At 39.4% G+C, this 6699-nt stretch overlaps 1 long non-coding RNA gene across 1 annotated transcript; it reads left to right on the top strand.

Moving 5' to 3' along the window:
• Positions 1–2391: 2391 nt before the first annotated feature.
• Positions 2392–3919, top strand: LOC139192510 (uncharacterized). The gene is made up of 2 exons (XR_011576711.1): positions 2392–2440; positions 2475–3919. It is a non-coding gene; the product is annotated as an uncharacterized lncRNA (long non-coding RNA).
• The last annotated feature ends 2780 nt before the right edge of the window (positions 3920–6699 follow it).

The raw sequence follows: 6699 nt of genomic DNA, 5'->3' as shown, positions 1-6699 counted from the left end.
AAATTGGGTATGTTGGAAATTCGAACCCAGTTGAAGAAATGGGTTGAGCGATTACATCTGAATGAAGCTTGATGAATTCATAATATCAATGCTTGTGCTGGTTTGGTTTCTGCAAGATTTGGATTTGATGTAATTTCACAGTATTGTTCAAAATTCATCATTCATCAATATAATAATATTTTTAAGTCTTTCTTATCCGATAGAGTATCCAACCAAACACAGTATAAATAATACGGTCATTAATCCGATACTGCACCAAACGTCCGATTAATTTAGTCAGTCCTATCCGGTGACTATTTATCCTATCCGACAGAAATAGTCAGTACAGTCCGAGCTGCCAAACGAGGCCTAAATGGCAAATGGAGAAAAGGGTTGCATGCTAGGTAGGCTAGATGTTGATTATGTCATGTGAACTTAAGACTTTTTGGCCTTGATTGTTGGCATAGTTGCTAGTGTATGACTAGATGCAATTTTATGCATTTAGTATGCTTACCGAGTGAGAGGGCAAGCATCAGAGAAGCATCCAAAGGGGAGAGCATTCGGCTCTCCCATGGAAAGGTTGAACATGGGTTGAGAGAAATCAAGAGAGCTAGAGTAAAAAGTCTATGGTGAAAGAACTCTTGGGATAGAGTGAGACTCTTGTGAAGATTATGTGAGTGGACGTACAAGGGATTCGGGATTCGGGATTGAGTTATGTCGATCTAACTCATGTGTAATTTGTACTGTTATTCTTATAGTGAAGAGCAACATCTCTTCGAGGACGTAGGCAGATTTTTTGCCGAACCTCGTAAATTCTTCGATGTCTTTATTTCTTATATTTTTTTATGTTCAACTGTGAATGACTTTGGTGAAGTTGTAATCTGAATTTCATTTCCGCGCTGACGAATGGGCCAAGGCCCAACAAGTACAATTTCGAATGTAATGATTTATGAATGCTGACACTAATAAATGGAAGTAATTTAGAAATTTTGTGCAACGGTTTTAGTATTTAAACAGTGGTCTAAGTGTTATGGAATACAAATTAAGAATAACCGTTGATGCCAAATTAGACAATTGTTCAAGAAAATTGTTGTAAACATCCAAGAACTACAATAGTTCTTGTGATAAAAGCATGAAAGTTTTTACTACAAAGCCGTGTGTTTAACCAAAAACAACGTTTTTGTAGAAAAATGTTGCGGCTTTAGCATAATTACAACAGTTAAAATAGCTGGTGTGCATGTACGATATAATTAAATAACACCGCTATTCGTTTACTTGCATTTTTTCTAGTAGTCGTTCTTGGTCGCAATGACGATAATCTTATTATATTAGACAAACAATATCAACAGAAGACACTTGGTTATTCACTTTAAAACATTACAAAAAAATCACACAGACAGCCACAGTCGTGTATCACTTAACAACAAATATGCAGATGCTTGTTTAGCCTACTATAAAATAGGCCACTTGATCCGCTTAACAAGAATAAACAAATTTGCCATCTTCTCAGAGTTTGTAAACCGAAGGGTCTTTGAGAATTATTCAATCTTGTGAATATATCTCTCAAAAAGTTCTTTAGTATTGAGCTCGGATACGAAGTGCTTCACTAGAATGCCTTCAATCGTCGCTCTTATATGAAAGACGCGACCTCGAACATCATCAGGAGTACTAAGATTTGTTGTGTAGTACAGTACCTCTAACCTCCCAACACCACTCTTTTAATTTCAGACGGACTTGGAATGTAAATGGGTACATTAAACGAGTCCAGAAGATCCTCACTTACCAAACCCTACAATTTGTTATGGCCATTAAGTAAAACAATAATGTGAAAAGACAAATGAAAAATGCATCATATATACAATTAACAAATACTATATATATAATATAAAGTTTAATCAATAAGTTCTAAAATATTATACATGACGCTCTCTTAGTTATTAACTTGATACCTAAAAGTTTCTCTTCTAGCAACGATTTCTTGATGTAGCTCGAAATTTGGGCTATTTCAGCTGTGGTATAATCCAAACAAGCAAGCGATATATAATTCTTATGCAGTAGGGTATTTTATGGGTTAGAGTTTTATATTTTATATATATTTTTTAATTGGAAGATTGGAATTCAGTTCATCACCATTCAACATACATGAATCAATATGGAGAGAAAAAAATATAATGCGGTAAGTTTGGCATCTGTAAAACAAAACATTTGAATCGCGAAAGGAAAAAGAGCGGCTCCCATTTACTGCCATAACCAAATCAATCAGCATCTCCAATTTCTTCTGTTCAGTAGTAATCAGCGTCTCCAATGTTTTGTATTTAAGTCAATTTCAACCATACATTTCTCTACTGAATTCATGACGTTGTGTGACTTTTAAAAAAAAAAAAAAAATATGTTGTCTCTGTTGAATATATCATTCCAGTTGAACAATAGTTAGTTAGACAGTTGAGAATGTGGCTGCGTTGTTATAGCTGTTATCGAATTAGTTAGTTAAATAGCTTATGCTGCAAGCTAGTCATGATGGCTATATAAACTGTATTCTCATAGTTGTAAAAATTAATTCAGTATCAATGTAATCAATCACTCTCTCTCTCTTTCTCTCTCTGCATTTCTTCGATACATGCTCTTTCTGCATTTCTGTTAATATGGTATCATCGCCGAGGGTTTCAATCTTTGGGGCTGTTCTTCCGCTGTGATCGTTGAGTGTTTCTTTCTGATTTGCTGGGGTTTTTTGGTAGCTGGAATGATTTGTTGGAGTTTCTGCAATGGGGTTTTCTGATCATGAACTCGAGTCTCAGGTTTTGTTCCTAAATTCTGCACTCTATCTGTTTGCTTAAATGTTGCAGTGAAAAAATTTGTTTCTTCGATGGGATTTCTTGTATGCAAGTTTCTCTGATAAGGCCGATAGCCATTTTCTACAAGATTGTTGAAGGAATACAAATGCCGATAGCCATTCTTTTCTGTTGCGTGATTGGTTCTTGGTTGTTTGAGATTTGTACACTCGAAAAAGGCTGATTGCTAAGAGTGTGTTGAATGCAATTTGTTTCCTCCATAAGGCCGATAGCCGGAGTGAAAAGTTCTGTCTCAGATATTGTGTGTTACTCCTTAAAGGCCGATAGCCAGAGTAATGTTCTTGAAAAGTTTTGTTTGTTGTTATTATGTGCAACTCCATTAAGGCCGATTGCCGAAGTGCAGTTCTTGTTCATTTTCTTCATTGAAGGTCGATTGTCGAAGAGGGGTATGTTTCTTGATTTCTATTAATAATGAAAAAGCTCACTCGATGTCAAGGGAAGCTGCACGCGAATTGAGGGAAAGGTCAAAATTGTTTCACAAGCCACCTCGGTCGTCGCCTTCTAGAGGTGGCAGTGCCAGTCCAAGTGTGCGGACACTCTCCCCTGCTCATCAGAAGTTTGTAAGAAATGCAATGGGCAAGTCCTCATCTTTTATTGATGAAACTCTTCGTGCCAGTTACCGAGGTTCAAGTCCAGGGTTTACTACTCCTAAAGGTGGAAGGAGTGTGTCGAGGCTTGGAAGCTATGCTAGTATCGTATCAAGATCACCTTCTGCTGCAAGGGAGGGCACTAATCCTCGTTGATGCATGAAGACACCTTTAAACACCAAGAACAGAGGATTAATTGATGATGGGAGCAGGGCTAGGAGTACATGGACAAGAAGGATTTCATTGTTTTGCATTTCTCAAGCATTCATTCAATCTCAAACTGGGAAACCCAGTTGAGATTGAGGGGGGATGTTGAATATATCATTCCAGCTCAACAATAGTTAGTTAGACAATTGAGAATGTGGCTGTGTTGTTATAGCTGTTATCGAATTAGTTAGTTAAATAGCTTATGCTGCAAGCTAGTCATGATGGCTATATAAACTGTATTCTCATAGTTGTAAAAATTAATTCAGTATCAATGTAATCAATCTCTCTCTTACTTTCTCTCTCTCTCTCTCTCTCATGATGGCTATATAAACTGTATTCTCATAGTTGTAAAAATTAATTCGGTATCAATGTTGTTGATGCACAAAACCGGAGGTCTTGAAACAACGTAAATCCGACCGTGAATCTACATGAAATGTAAATAACACAAGATGTATCGTGGTTCATCCCAAGGTTTGGGCTACGTCCACACTAATTGTATTATATTTCTCTGAGAAGTGAGGGAGAGAAAGTGAGAGCTTTGCCCTAGATCGGAGAAGCTTAGGGTTTGTGAGGGTGAGAATGCCCTTTTATAGAATAAAGGCTCCTCCCCTAATTACATATTTGCCCATTCCTTTATTACATAATTACATTTAAGTCCCTCGAGTATTTATACGAGGTCTAAATACGAGGCCCTAAATATGGTATAAATAGTAGTCCCCTAAGTCTTCAGTCAAGAGAGTCTTTTGGCTGGAGACTTGAAATTCAGTCCATGTGTGGGCCGAAGTAACTAGATGCTGTCTTGAGCTGATGCTCGATATGAGGCAGTGCTCAATCTGAAATGACGCTCAACTAGAAGTAGCACACGCTGCGAGGCTATTAGGCTCGTGGCTTATGTTGCCTTGGTTGGCTCGGCTTGCGGAGTTTGAAGGTGAGGGAGTCCCTTTTATATAATAAGGGCTCGCTCCTCAATACATGAACGATAGGCTTGAATTGATGCTCTCTAATGATGGTGAGGGAGTCCCTTTTATAAAATAAGGGCTCGTTCCTCAATACATAAATGATGGGCTAGAGTTGATGCTCGCGTCGAGGCGGTTGCTCAGTAGACGGCGATGTTCTCTGATGGTGGTGAGGGAGTCCCTTTTATAGAATAAGGGCTCGCTCCTCAATATATAAGTGATGGGTTAGGAGTGATGCTCGCGGCGAGACGGTTGCTCAGCTGGCGGTGTTGCTCTCTAATGGTGGTGAGGGAGTCCATTTTATAGAATAAGGGCTCGCTCCTTAGTACATGAATAATGGGTGCTCTCTAATGAAAGTGAGGGAGTCTCTTTTATAGAATAAGGGCTCGCTCCTTAATACATGAATAATGGGTGCTCTCTAATGAAACTGAGGGAGTCCCTTTTATAGAATAAGGGCTCGCTCCTTAATACATAAATAATGGGCTAAGTCCCCTAAGTATTTTTCATGAGGCCCAGTTGAGGCCCAATATATGGTATATAATGTAGTCCCCCAAGTTTTAAGTCAAGAGAGTCTTTTGGCTGGAGACTTGAAATTTGATCCATGTATGGGCCGAAGTGGCGGTTTGTTCGGCTGGAGGCGGTATTTGTATACTATGCACTGAAGCTTTGTAGGTGAAGCTTTGTAATTGTAGCCTTGAGGCTTTGTAATTGTAGCCCTGAGGCTTTGTAATTGTAGCCCTGAAGCTTTGTAATTGTAGCCTGAGGCTTTGTAATTGTAGCCCTGAAGCTTTGTGATTGTAGCCCTGAGGCTTTGTAATTGTAGCCCTGAAGCTTTGTGATTGTAGCCCTGAGGCTTTGTAATTGTAACCCTGAGGCTTTGTGATTGTAGTCCTGAAGCTTTGTAATTGTAGCCCTGATGCTTTGTGATTATAGCCCTGAGGCTTTGTAATTGTAGCCCTGAAGCTTTGTGTGACATGAGTGATGCTCATGAATGTTGACATGAGTGATGCTCATGGATGTTGACATGAGTGATGCTCATGAATGTTGACATGAGTGATGCTCATGAATGTTTATGTATGATTGACATGAGTAATGCTCATGTATGATTTGAAGTACTGGGCGTACTTTTGATCACCTGGTTGGTGGCATGAAGGAGAGTACAGGTTGTACATTTCATCACCTGGTTGGTGGCAATAGCGGCAGGTTGCCAAATAATTTTGGAGTACTGGGCGTACTTTTGGTCACCGGGTTGGTGATAATAGCGGCGGGTTGCTGAATAAATTTTTTGTGGTACTGGACGTACTTTGGTTCACCTGGTTGGTGCTATTTTGGGCTTATGGACCTTTGCACGACATTCCAGCCCATTTATTTTGGGCTTTGTCGTTTTTTTAATTACCCTCTGATGGGGTTTATACAGATGTCTTCGAAAGATAATAAAAATAAATTACATCATTCAAAAAATAGGGGTTTCAACAGTTGCTGATCGTTGGTGCGTACTGCGCCTACTGCTTACTGGGTTGCTTTTGTTGGTAGCGTTTGTTGGCTTGGATGGTTTTTTGAGAGACTAGGAGTAACAGCTGCTGTCAGATCTGAGTTCGAATGAGTTGGCTTGTTGGCCCATCATTATCATGGTTGTGGACTGCACGACCTCACTATGCACCCCATTAATATTATCTGCTTTTGCTTTTGTTTACTTTATGCTTTACTCTTTGCTTTTTTTTTTTTTGCTTTGCTTGATGCTTTCTTCTTTTCTCTTTCCCCTGCGCATCTCAAAAAACTGAAACAAAGATGCTTTGTGAAGCTGAGGGACAACAGAAGCAGATTTACTTTTGCTTTTTCTTTCCCTTTTCCTCTTGCAGGTCAATTGATGCACCAACCAGGTCAGATCTCCACATCGTGGTACCCAAAAAAACATTTTCCTGACCCGGGTTTCGCTGGCCCTGTCCCATTTTCCTCTCTCCACCCTTTGAACACATATCCCAATCTGCTTTCCCCAAGAATGCTATCCGGCCTACTGAAGTTGTCAGAGGGTAGTTGGGCTTTATTTCGAGGCAATAGGCCCCCACTGAACCCTTCATAGAACGAAAGCACGAGGTTCCTCTATCCACTCTTTGAAGTTGA

The sequence above is a fragment of the Malus domestica genome, chromosome 15 (assembly GCF_042453785.1).
Source record: "Malus domestica chromosome 15, GDT2T_hap1".
In the NCBI taxonomy this organism is placed as follows: Eukaryota; Viridiplantae; Streptophyta; class Magnoliopsida; order Rosales; family Rosaceae; genus Malus; species Malus domestica.
Note: the sequence above shows the minus strand (reverse complement) of the source record. Positions and strands in the feature narration are given on the sequence as shown.